We start from the raw sequence: 14,410 nt of genomic DNA on the forward strand, positions 1-14,410 counted from the left end.
AGATAATTATCCTTAGTTACTGACAGAAGCCGGTTTCCTTTCTGAGATACGCAGGTTTCAGTTTCCCAGTCTATATCGGGGTAGTTGAAGTCCCCCATAATAATCACCTCATTGTGATTTGCTGCTTTGTCTATTTGTTTCAATAATACATTTTCAGTGGTTTCTGTTATATTTGGTGGCTTATAACAAACCCCTATGAGGATTTTATTAGTTTTCCCTCCTTGTATCTCCACCCATAGAGACTCCACCTCTTCATTTCCCTCTTGAATATCTTCTCTTAGTCTGGGCTTTAAACTGGACTTTATATATAGACAGACTCCACCCCCTTTCCTTTTTTTACGATCCCTCCTAAACAATTCATATCCTTGCGGGTTAGCCGCTCAGTCATAACTGTCATCTAACCATGTCTCAGTTATTCCTACTATGTCGTATTTTTCCTCATACATTACCAGCTCCAGTTCCTCCATCTTATTGGTGAGGCTTCTTGCATTGGTCTGCATGCAGGAAAGAAGTTTTGCTCGCCTTTTCTTAGCTTCCTTCTTAGTACCCTGTCTTGGGTCCTCTTTACGGCATCTAGTATCCTTGATTAGTTTGTCCTTCTGCTGCATGTTCTTGTCTGCTGTTTTTTCTCCCATCCCCTCTTCTTCTAGTTTAAAGCCCTCCTGATGAGTGTGGCAAGCCTTCTGGCGAACGTGTGTTTCCCAGGTTTTGTGAGGTGTATCCCGTCTCTTGCGAGAAGTCCATTGTAGAGGTAATTCACTCCATGGTCCAAGAATCCAAATCCTTGCTGCCTGCACCATCGTCGTAGCCAGTTGTTCATATCTAGTATCCTATTCCATCTTCTGACACCATGGCTATCGACTGGGAGGATTGATGAGAAAACAACCTGTACGTTCCGTTCCTTTATTTTCTTCCCCAGAATTTCAAAGTCTTCACAAATAGTTGGTAGATTATTTCTTGCCGTGTCATTTGTTCCTACATGTATCAATAGGAATGGGTATTTGTCCTTGGATCCGAAGATAGTTGGTATCCTGTTGGCCACATCCTTGATTTTTGCTCCTGGGAGGCAGCATACTTCTCGTGCGGTTATGTCCGGCCTGCAGATAGTTGCCTTCGTGCCTCTTAGTAGTGAGTCGCCCATAACTACCACTCTTCTTTTCTTTCTGGACGCACTGCTTGTTGCTCCTGAGTGCTTTTGAGTGTCTTTTGTTTCTGCTTTTGTTGACAAAGTAACTTCTTTTGATGATACTGTGTCTTCTCCTGTAGATATGGTATCATCCTGAGCTGTGCCATTTTCGTTCTCCAGCATGAGAACTTATTCGTTGCTAAGCTATGTGGGTGGTGACGACCACTTGATACGCTGGCTTCTTTTGGTCACATGTGTCCACTTTTCAGCCTCTGTATGTGTTCTGAAGCTTTTCTCACTTTCCATATCCTGAATGGTTGCTTCTGCCTCGTCCAAGAAGTCCTCATGTTCTTTAATTAGCTTCAGCGTTGTTATTCTTTCTTCCAGTCCCTGCACCTTTTCCTCTAAGAGGGCAACAAGTTTGCACTTTTGACAGGTGAAGTTGGATTTTTTGTGCGGCAGATCCGTAAACATGTAGCATGTGTTGCAGGTGACCATGTGGATTTTCTTCTCTTCCATATTGCTAATGTAGCGTATGACAGGCGAAAGCCTGACCGCGCGCGGTTTTGCGATGTCTTATTAATAAGAATACATTTAGTTATTTAGTCCTGAAAGGAACAAATTAATTTTAAGCAGGTGTTTTTGCAATAAATATTCATGAGACATGATCGCTAGTGGATTTCAAGTAAAAATAAAAACACTACCAGTAGGTGCGTGTGATTGTTGTGCTCCTAAGGGTTCAAGCGTGTCTTCAGCTCAATAGGAGATATAAATACATAACTCCTTCCAAGAGAACAGCAGACAGCTTGATTTATTACTTGATGGGTCTACTCTCAGCATGTCAGACATGTTTTATCAGTCGTGTGGTGAACCAAAGTTTCACTTCTGAGCTTCCAGCTGTTGTGAAGACGTCAAAACTGCAAAACAGTGAAGATAATACTAGACATGGACAAGTTAGATTTATCATGCCGTGATATTATTAATGTCTTTTCATACATTTCCTTAAATTTAGGTTCTATAAGTTTGCAAAATGCAAAAATTATTAACATTGTTATTTAGCGAATGCAAAGTTTTCATTTGGAGTGATACTAGTCACTTTAGTATTTTAATATACTGAAAAATGTGAAAATTAAAGCCAAGACATAAAAAAGGAACTCTATTGCTTTTTAAGTTTTATTCTTACAATGTATAATGTGCAGTAAATATGACCCCACATCATGATTTCTCATGCAATTAGAGACAAACATATCTATTGTTTTTAGATTTTACTGGCTTTCAAAAAATTCAGAACTTTGTAAAAAAAAAATGAGGTTTGTATAGCCATACTTATCTTTGGAAAGCTGTACGACGATTTATTTTTTTTAGATGTGGCAAGCTGTAGTTTTTGTCGCATTTTGACCTCTTAATATTGTATGTATTAGGTGTCCATGAGATGAGCAAAAATCAATATGTATTTGTTTCTTTACACCATTTACCATTTGTTAAATTGAAAATTATTTGAAAAACACAGCTCATCACACAAAAAGCAAGTCCTCATACAGTCATATACTGTATTTTTCGTTTTATATGACACACCGGATTTTTAGACGCACGGCAAATTTAGAGAAGAAAGAGGTAAAGCAAAATTATGGGGTCCATATTATAATCTGGTGGTGTCTTACCAGGGAGTGGAGTCGGCAGCGGAACTGGGGTGACAGGAGGCAGGGGTGGTACTGGAGTATGGCGATGCTGTGAGTGGTGCAGAAGTGGGGCCCAGACACTCACTGCAGGGCTGCTCTGCTCTGTGCGGGGCTGCTCTGCTCGATGCGACTCTGCTCTGTGTGGGGCTGCTCTGTGGGGCTGTTCTGCTCTGTGCAGGGCTGCTCTGTGCGGATGATAAAGCACCAGCCATTCTGAAGATGTCGGCGTTGAGGGCTTCTTCAAATAATGGCAGTCGAAGTCCGCGCGTGCGCAGATGAGAGCTTGAGCCAAGAGCTCCATCTGTGCACCCGCCGACTCTAGGCGCCATTATTTGAAGAAGCCCTCACCATCGACATCTTGAGAATGGCGGTTCACCACAGCAAGCAGAGCAGCCCTGCACAGAGCAGCGCCGTGGCGAGCAGAACAGCCCTGCACAGAACAGAGCCACACTAAGCAAAGCAGCCCCAAACAGAGCAGAGCCCCACCGCACAATGTAGAGCATGACGCAAAAAGCCGGGCCCCGTTGTGCCGCACATTGCAGAGTCTAGCCCCATCATGCCACACAATGCAGAGCGAACCGCACAGAGCAGAGCCGTGCCATCTGACGCACAGAGCAGTGCAAGCAGCACACCCATAGCATTGCATGAACGAAAAAAGTCTTCAGCTCACCTGCTGCCCGGACTGCTCAGCCTTGCGGGTGCCAGGATCCCACGGTCTATCCTGACCGGTAACAGAGATGTGGGAAGGAGAGGGAGAGGGAGTGATCCAGCACAATTCCTCCTTGGTTTAAAACATTTAGGATCTTTATTGAAACTTCTTTAAAAACATGGTGAAGACCGAAAATAAACTTGCATAGTAAAGGCGCAATTCATGAGGGCTTTACGCGTATCGGACTGAAAATAAAACCAACTAGTCCTTAGTCATAATGAAGTTTCAATAAAGATCCTAAATGTTTTAAACCAAGGAGGAATTGTGCTGGATCACTCCCTCTCCCTCTCCTTCCCACACCCATAGCATTGCGCCTGCCTTCTTTGACCCCTCTTCACCACCCCCTGGTAAGCTACATTTGGATTTTAAGACACACCCCTCATTTTTCTCTCAAAAATAATATACATATACTGTATGTATATGCATCTCCCACCTTTAGCGGTCGCCTCAGGGACGTCAATCCACCTTCTGGGACGCCACAGGGGCTCCACTTGATTACCGCTGGCAACAGGTATGTCAGGTTATTTACTTCTGAGTCGTGACACCACTCACGGTTTGCAGTCAGGGTTATGGGTGACCGCCACTGCAGTTAACGAGCGTCTGGGGCTGATGGAATCTGCAGTCGGGTGATGTGGCCTCCCAAGAGTGAGGCTGGCCCCAGGGGCTCGAGTGTATGCGCGTAGAAATACAGGTCGCAGAATAACTCAGTCTCAGTCCCAAAGTGTCTTGCAACTGGTTTTTACTCACTTTTCAAATACAAGTGGTACCCGGGCAATGCTGAGATACACCAAGAAAGAACCAGGTATCCTTCAGGCTGGAATAAGGGTGACTGCTGGCTCGCCTTCCTAGCACTTCTTGTTTCGGACAACCCCTGTCTTAAAGTACCTTGGGATTCATCCAGGGAAGTCGCAACTGCCTTTTCTCTCCTTTCTGGCCCGTTTGCTGGCAGCGTGGACCAAGGTGGATAGCTGCAGGCTCAATCCTCCTTATGAACTCCCTCGTTGCTACTGATGCTCGGACTCTGTTTTGGTTGGTGTGGGACTTGTTGTTCACCCCAGCAGCAGGTTTAGCAGACCACTAAATGGATGTCTGACTCTAGGGACCTGTTCCCCGTGCGTGCCTAGCCCTCCATAAGTCTCCGTACATGACCAGCTGACTCCCTCAGTGTCTTCTTGACCAACTGGCCTGGCTTCCTTAGCATCTTTCTGTCCAACTTCTGGTGACCGTTCTCCCCCACCAACAGCCACTACACCTGCAGGGTCTGACTAGCGTGTCCGCTCTCCTGCGTCTCCACTTCAGACTCGGCTCTACCCCTCTCCTACTCCTTTCTCTCTGACTGCCACTGCTACACTAGCTTCCAGCCCCTCCCCTATACTCCTAGCTGAGATGTGGAGGCCACGACCCCTTCTGGATCTGCCCAGGGGTCCCCTCTAGAGTGTGTGTGAGACCTCGTCACTATGTATCTGTGCGTACACACCCTATCCAGCCTTCAGGATTACCTGTTTGCACTCACCCAGCATGGGTGCAGTACTCAGGGGTGCCTGACCAGGTTAGGGGTGCCACACACACACACATATATATATATATATATATATATATATATATATATATATATATATAACATAATCCAAAAAATATGGTAGATGGAAAAATAAAATGTTAAGGCACTTGGAATCCCAAAAGCAATTATAGATCATCTCTTTTAACTGTACCTGTGTCCACAGCACTTGCTGTTTTCGATTACATCTGGGTCCTCAGGATTTGGGTATTATTGAAAACTATGGCAGAGCTGAAAGTCATTTGTCCCTGCCCTTTTATAGACTCTGGTAAGCCCCAGGTTTCTTTAGTTCTGTTAGAGAGAAAGAGGAGGCCTGGCTCGACTGTAGGTGGTGCTCTGGAGAAAAATAGCAAAATCCAAGAAAATATAACTCCGGCACTCAATAAGAAAAAAATCGGAAAAGTCCAGAATGCAAATATGCTTAAGAGAATAATTTTATTGAGAAAAATTGATGCAAGGAAATGGACAGTCAGATGGTGACGTTTCGGCTATGGTATCCTTTGTCAAACATACTGTCAGTAGGGGGCCTATTGAAATGAAACCTTGTAAATGATAGATCTTGACTGTAAATCGATCATATGTATAAGAGACCGTATATCCAAGAATCGATGCGCTCGAGTTAACAAAAACTGGTCCTAAATAGATACGTGTCCTAGAATACTGTGTTTCTGCACATTGCTTATACGAGGGAAAGTAAGCTGTAAACCACAGTGGTGGGGAGCAAGTCTGCCAGTATGAAAGAGAGTCAGGCAAGTAGAATCCTTATGGTTTTACACAGCAACCTCATTAATCCTGTAAAGAGACCTTGCACTGAATAATCACCACAGGGGTAACCAATTCTTACATTTATAGTTGACCAGAGTCAGGAATATGGGCCTGAAGACTGCTGAACAGGCAAGTAAGTAAAGTTGTGTCGGATGCAGACTGTACTCCTGGGCAAAAAGGTGCAAAACAGCCTGGAAAGAGCCCTGCAGTGTGCTATAAGGAACTAGGGGTGCAAGCTAAATGCACTGGGTATCAAAAGCACTAGAGTCTGGCACATGGAAGCATAGGAGGACCTGATCCTATTTGCATTCTGGACTTTTCCCTTTTTTTTCTTATTGAGTGCCGGAGTTATATTTTCTTGTCTTTAGTTCTGTTAGGCATTTCATTGATTGGGAGAACACAGAAAATGGCAATGCGGCACGCTGCAGGCAGAAGGAACGCTTCCTCGTTTTGCAACAGTTAAGTAAGGGTGGGATTCATTTTATTTCATTTGTGGTGAATAGGCACAGGACACGGAGGAGTCATTGTTATAGTATGGGTCACAATTGGACATTAATAACATGAAAATTCTTATCACATATAAAACAGACAGAAACAATAGAGAGCGCAAAATAGGGCTTTACCAGATAAATGATGAGTTAAGTAAAATGAAACCACTCACCTGGCAGGGTTGTGGCAGGCACAACTCCTATAAAGGTATATAATTGAATGGCGGTTGCTGCAGTTCCACGTGAATGATCTAGTAGATACTGGAGAAAGAATGGATGTATTGCCGCGCTACCACCAATGCGAAGAAGTGTTGATTAATTATTTTAATTAATCTTAATTAATTATAACTAATTTTATTTATTCATTTTAAATTATAATATTATAATAATTATATAATATTATAACTTATTTTACTTAATCATTTTAATGAATTGATTCTCACAACCCCTTTACTAATATCCATGATCAAAGTACTCACTGGTGTGAGCCACTAATGGAGACCATGCAGTGGCAATGAAAAATAAGAATTTGGAAAAGGTTTCAATGGAACAAAAGTTATAGTGCAGAAATATTTTTTAAAATTATTAAAAAATGTAGAAAATTATAAAGAGGTGAATTAAAATTCCTTTTTTGAGCTCTATAGGTTATATATATATATATATATATATATATATATATATATATATATATATATATATATATATATATATATATATATATATATATATATATATATATATTTATATATATCTATAGAGCCATAGCCAACTGTCATTATAAAAAAAAATAAAACACTTTTTCAAAGATTTTAAAATAAAAAGAAAAAAAGGGGGGTGAGGGGGAAAGGGAAGGACTCCATTGTTAGAGTGCATAGAATGTGGAATATAAGTGTAAATATAAATAAATGTAGGGTAGATCTAAAAAATGTAAAAACCTACAAAATGAAAAAAATGAAACAAATTATGAAAATTATGAAAAAATGATTATTTTTCATTGCCACAGCATTGTCTCCGTTAGTGGCTCACACCAGTGAGTACTTTCATTGTGGATATTAGTAAAGGGGTTGTGAGAATTCTAGTCAAATTAAAACACATAAAAACACAAAAATCTAAATAATTTATATAATTTTTATTTTTTTATTTTTTTTTCCATTGCTTTTTTAATCAATGTTGTACAACATATCATTTAAAGAGTGAACATCTTTTAATGTATTTGAAAATATTTTTTGATATGGGATAATGTTCTATTTAATGAAATTGAGCTGATTTCATATTGCTGCGTCACTGCAAGACAGGTCTGCCTGCTGATTTTTTTTTTATTCTCCAGTAGGCAGGCCTTATATTTGTCAACAGGTATATATGTTTGTCCAGCTGTATTCTTTGACACTGATGTCGATTTACATGGTACTGAGGAAGGAGACTTGATCCCAGAAACGCGTCGACCTGTTAAATAAAATACTAATATTAATCAACACTTCTTCACATTGGTGGTAGCGCGGCAATACATCCATTCTTTCTCCAGTATCTACTATATAAAACAGGCAAAAAATGTCAATAATACTTGTCATCAGCAGCAGCAGGTGCAAATGGAATGATACACTTTCTCTGCCAAGTGTAACATGGAATACATGAGCAGAGCATTCCAGACCACGCTTCATTGCTTGGGCACGCACGACAGGTTTTGGGTCCTGTTGTCGTCATAATTTTGGTAGGGTACACAACCGGTGCTAATTATTTACAAACACAGTCTTGACCACGCATAGCCCAGTGGCCCAGATGTCCAGTTTGTCAAGCAGACAAAAAAAAAAACGTACAGTACTTTCTATAAATGCTACTAGGGCTGTTAACTATATACACCTCCTTAATACTTTCCTATTTACATGCCTCTCCGTTGCGCACAATTCCGCAGCCGAGGGAACTCAAGGCATCCAGGGTTGGGAACAACGACGGCAGCTGGTCTCAGTGTGTGCCGCATCGCCGGAGTTGCTTTTGAACAACCAGGAGAGCACATCGCTTCTACCCTGTGCCTCAGGTTCCTCCAATCGTAGCTCGCTATGGCTCACACCCAATCCGTCCGTGCCGCTATCACAGCCTTTCCTGCTTCCTGGGGAGGAGGTGCTCCCGGCTTTTTGGGTGAGTGTTGTTTTTCCTTAGTTGTTGTAGGGGGCGGGCACGGCTTTTCGCGCCACACTGCAATCCCACGCACGAAGGGTGGGCACCCCCAGTCTTTTTGGATACACATGGCGTCTGTTTTTTTTTTTTTTCCAATGGACGCCAGTGTAAAGTCCAGTCCATTAGGCGTACAGTACCCATGGCTGCGTGCACGAAATCCTGTTCTCCATAAATGTTTCACACAGTCCATAAACATACAGTCCGTTAGGTGCACAGTAGCCATTGTTGCAGGCACGGAATCCTATTTTTGATGCCAAAATGGAACACCCCACGGGGCCTGGGGAATACTCGTCACTGGGCCGGTGAGGGTCAGGGGAAGTCACGGGTGGCCCTGCCCGGTTTTGTGACCCCGAGGTGTCCATGAAGGGATGGAGGATGGGATGATGGTGGGGAGATGAGGATGAAGGGGTTGAGGATGTTGGGAGTAGTTGTCTCATGACGCCACCTGTGGTGTGCGTCCAGGGATTGGCCGCCGCTGTGGGTAGTGTCATCTGGGGTGGATGGTGTCACAGCCGGATGGTTCGGCCCCCCACAGGTAGAGCCAGGCCCCATAGGAGGATGATGGAGGCGGTAGTGGCCAGTTGCACTGGAGCACGGGGTGCTGGCAATGATGGGCTGACACAGTGGATGCGGTTCAAGGTCTTTTACTCACTGTTAAGTCGTCACCCTCGGAGTGCCGGTTTCTGTCATGATGGGCCCCAGCCGATTCCGGATAGTTCAGAGGCCACCACAGGTGTTGTGGGGTGCGAGACCTTCCTTTCTTGTGCTCTGTAATGTGGATCCCCATGGCGTGAAGCTACTTGGGGACCCGTGCATTTAGTAGTTAAGTTCCTGTCCTGTTCGCAGGCAGCGTGAATCAAATGTGGGCGCAACCGTGGTCTTGACTCCTGACTCTGTATGCTGCTGTGCCCCGGGATCTTTGGTGGTTAGAGGGACATGAACTCCCCCTGTCTGGCAGATTCTGATGGCACAACATGAAGTGTATGCCACCCTAGGGCTCTGCACCCTGAACTGCGCTGGTGCTGAGGGAGCTATTGAACTCTACCTCCAGATACCGTGTTGCTCCTGTGTCTCACCAACTCCACTAGTCATCTCCTGCTTCTTCCAGTTGGGCCAGCCCTAACTCAGGAATCTCTAAAGCACTCTCCTCAGTGGCCGTGTTCTTCTCTGTCCCTGACTATTCTGAGGTAAAAGTCTGTGTGTTCCTCACTTTACTCATGCTGCCCCCACCTTTCTGATGACTCACCAGTGGCTGGGAAAGTCCCGTTGCTATGGTGACCACCTCTAACCCAGTTTCAGTGGGAAAGCACCTAAAGTGTGTGTTGTGAAAGTGATGAACACCAGTGGTTAACCTCTTCCTTACCCAGGATGAGTAATGCACCTTAAGTGAGATGCAATACCCTGTAGCGACTGAAGTCTGAGGGGCGCTACATAGGCATCTGTGATTGGTTGTAAACCAGTTGGCTGAATGGCAGTGTAAACAGAATTATATAGATATTAAAAAAATGGAGTGGGCTACCACTAGTGTTGAGCCACCCCCCTAGTGTTTGAGTTCGGTTCGGTTCGTCAAACGGCGGCTTAATTCGGCGAACATTCGACGAAAACCTTCGAACCCCATTAAAAACAATGGCAGGCAAACAAAAACACATACAAACACATTATACATGTATACATACAGTTAATACTGTAGGGGGGGAAAAAGTGCAATAGGGTCTTACCCGATATGAGGGTAGACAGACAAAACAAAGAGGCACTCACCTGGTGAGGTTGTGCCAGTCACAACCCGTTATGATAGCCTGTGAGTGCCCGGTGGTGAGGGATGTGTTTAAGATGGTGTGTGAACCTATGGAGTATAGGAGAATACACTAGTGTTTAGTCCTCTACTCTACATGGGGATACAGAGATTGCGAGTAGAGATGAGTGAACCGGTCGCGGTTCGGCTCGAGCTTGGTGGTCGCGTTCGAGTTCGGTTCGGCGAAACGTTTCGGCGAACCACTCGAACCCCATAGTAAACAATGGGAGGCTATCACAAACACATAAAAACACCTACAAAACACCCTCAAAGGTGTCCTAAAGGTGACAAACAACTCACAACACAACACAAACACACGGGAAAGTGACAAGAAGAAATTCTCATGCGAAAAAAAAACAGCGTTACGAGGAAAAAGAGGACGAGACACAGATATAGGCATGGCATGCCCTTCTAAAATCATGTAAAACACCGCACCGATGAACCATGACTTGTTCATCTTGGCTCCTTTTTAAAAACACAGCAAGGGTTACTCCAAGCAGAGTCTCCCTTTTTTCCAAAAATTGGGCCACACAGACACCCCTTCAGTGGCAGCACTTGTGCCCCAGTTGTACACTTCACATGTAGATTTGCATCAAGCACATTCAAAAATACGCCATCCTTAACCGTACCCAGGATGACACCGGGGTAGATAGCAAAGTCTTTGCTGAACTATGACTTGTTCATCTTGGCTCCTTTTTAAAAACACAGCAAGAGTTACTCCAAGCGGAGTCTCCCTTTTTTCCAAAAATTGGGCCACACACCCACCCCTTCAATGGCAGCACTTGTGCCCCAGTTATACACTTCACAGGTACATTTGCATCAAGCACATTCCAAATACACAAGCATTTACTCTCCCCAGGATGACACCGGGGTAGGTAGCAAAGTCTTTGCTAAACCATGACTTGTTCATATTGGCTCCTTTTTAAAAACACAGCAAGGGTTACTCCAAGCAGAGTCTCCCTTTTTTCCAAAAATTGGGCCACACAGACACCTCCTTCAGTGGCAGCACTTGTGCCCCAGTTGTACACTTCACAGGTAGATTTGCATCAAGCACATTTCATATACACAAGCATTTACTCTCCCCAGGATGACACCGGGGTAGGTAGCAAAGTCTTTGCTGAACCATGACTTGTTCATCTTGGCTCCTTTTTAAAAACACAGCAATAGTTACTCCAAGAAGAGTCTCCCTTTTTTCCAAAAATTGGGCCACACAGACACCCCTTCAGTGGCAGCACTTGTGCCCCAGTTGTACACTTCACATGTAGATTTGCATCAAGCACATTCAAAAATACGCCATCCTTAACCGTACCCAGGATGACACCGGGGTAGATAGCAAAGTCTTTGCTGAACTATGACTTGTTCATCTTGGCTCCTTTTTAAAAACACAGCAAGGGTTACTCCAAGCGGAGTCTCCCTTTTTTCCAAAAATTGGGCCAAACAGACACCCCTTCAATTGCAGCACTTGTGCCCCAGTTATACACTTCACATGTAGATTTGCATCAAGCACATTCAAAAATACGCCATCCTTAACCTTCCCTAGCATGACACAGGGGTAGGTAGCAAAGTCTTTGATGATCCCAGATCTGTTTATCTTGGATCATTTTTAGAAACACTGCAAGTAAGGTATACTCCAAGTAGAGTCTCCCTTTTTTCCAAAAATTGGGCCACACAGACACCCCTTCAGTGGCAGCACTTGTGCCCCAGTTGTACACTTTACAGGTAGATTTGCATCAAGCACATTCAAAAATACGCCAGCCTTAACCGTCCCCAGGATGACACCAGGGAAGGAATCAAAGTCTTTGCTGAACCATGACTTGTTCATTTTGGCTTCTTTTTAAAAACACAGCAAGCAAGGGTTACTCCAAGGAGAGTCTCTATTTTTTCCAAGAATTGGGCCACACAGACACCCCTTCAGTGGCAGCACTTGTGCCCCAGTTGTACACTTCACAGGTAGATTTGCATTTCCAAATCCACAAGCATTTACTCTCCCCAAGATGACACAGGGGTAGTAAATTCCTTGCGGATCCATGACTTGTTCATTTTGATGAACATTAGTCTGTCCACATTGTCACTGGACAATGGCTTATCTGTCAGCACACACGCAGCAGCACTGAAGACATGTTCTGAGACAACGCTGGCAGCTGGACACGACAAGATCTCCAAGGCGTAATTGGAGAGCTCTGGCCATTTTTCAAGATTTGAAGCCCAAAATGAGCAAGGCTCCATTTGCAAAGTCATGGCATTGATGTTCATTTAGAGATACTCCTGTATCATCCTCTCCAGCCGTTGAGTATGTGTCAGACTTGTTGTCTCTGTTGGCCTTGCAAAGGATGGTCTAAAAAATTATGAAACGATTCAATAAAATTACTGTAACCAGCACCAGATACGGTGCTGCTGGTATGGTTAGACTGTTGATGATGATGAGACCGTCCCATGTTTGTCAAGTTACAACTGGGACATGCACCACGTTTGTTTTGTGAAAAAGCCGAGCTAAGATCGAGTAACAGCTTCTGCTGATACTCCTGCATACGTGCATCCCTTTCTATGGTTTGAATTATGTCACAAAATTTGAACTTGTACCGGGGATCTAATAGTGTGGCAAGCCAGTAGTCATCGTTACTTCTAATTTTGACAATACGGGGGTCATGTTGGAGGTAGTGCAGCAAGAAGGCGCTCATGTGTCTTGCGCAGCCATGCGGACCAAGTCCACGCTGTGTTTGTGGCATAGAGGTGCTAACCGTTCTTTCTTCCTCTGACATCTAGCCCCAACCTCTTTCAACTGAAATTTGACCAAGGTCTCCCTCATCCGCTGAGTCTTCCATGTCCATGGACAGTTCGTCCTCCATTTCTTCATGTTCTCCTGCACCTTCCTCAATATTTCACCTGCTACCATACGCCCTTGTTGATCCCTGTCCCCCATGGTCCCATGCCTGCCGCCTTGGTGATGATGAACGTCTGGACCTTGGTGATGTTGTTGTCCCTTGCGCTTATGAATCCTCCTGTAGTTCCTCCCCTTCCTGTTGTCCCACCCCCTGACTCCGAATAGTGTTATCGTGTGCTCCAGCATGTAAATGACTGGAATTGTCATGCTGATAATGGCATTGTCAGTGCTAAACATATTTGTCGCAATGTCGAAACTGTGCAGAAGGGTGCATAGGTCCTTGATCTGAGAACACTCCATCAGAGTGATCTGCCTCACCTCTGCATCTCGTTGGCTCAGGCTATACGTCATGACGTGCTCGGCTTTGCTGCCACAGTCGCTGTAACATGTGGAGAGTCGAATTCCAGCGTGTCGGCACATCGCATTTCAGGTGATGAACCAGCAGGCCGAAAGACTTCTGGAGCGATGCAAGTCGCTCAGCTGCGGCAGTTGAATGGCGGAAGTGAGCAGACAGTTTTCGTGCCCTGTTCAGAAGGCAATCTAGGCCGGGATAGTGTGTTAAAAATTACTGGACAGCAAGGTTCAACACGTGAGCCATACAAGGCACGTGTGTCATCTTGCCCTGGTGAAGGGCTGCACCCAGGTTTGCAGCATTGTCGCACATGGCCTTACCAGGCTGCAGTTTGAGTGGAGACAACCATTTACCAAACTCAGTCTCCAGAGCTGCCCACAACTCAGCTGCTGTGTGACTCTTAGTTCCAAGACCTTTCAAGATAAAGACCGCCTGATGCCGTTGTGCTTTGCTGCCAGCATAGTAATGAGGGGTGCGTGATTCCTTGTGCGCAGTTACAATACTGGTGGCCTGACAAGGCAGGCTTGGGGCGGAGGTGGAGGACCCAGACGAGGTTGAGGAGGCAGAAGCAGTGGAGGAACTTGGACAGACAGAGGATTGACACACAAGTCGTGGGGGCAGCAAGACTTGTGCAGCAGACCCTTCACCATCTATCACCATAGTTACCCAGTGTCCAGTCAGCGATATATAACGTCTCTGTCCATACTTACTGGTCCAAGTATCGGTGGTGAAATGCACCCGTTGACACACAGAGTTTCTCAAGGAAGCGGTGATGTTGTGTGCGACATGGTGGTGTAGCGCAGGCACACCTTTCTTAGAGAAGTAATGGTGACTGGGCATCTGGTACTGGGGCACAGCGACAGATATAAGGTCTCGAAAATCCTGTGT

The sequence above is a fragment of the Anomaloglossus baeobatrachus genome, chromosome 11 (genome assembly GCF_048569485.1).
Source record: "Anomaloglossus baeobatrachus isolate aAnoBae1 chromosome 11, aAnoBae1.hap1, whole genome shotgun sequence".
NCBI lineage: Eukaryota > Metazoa > Chordata > Amphibia > Anura > Aromobatidae > Anomaloglossus > Anomaloglossus baeobatrachus.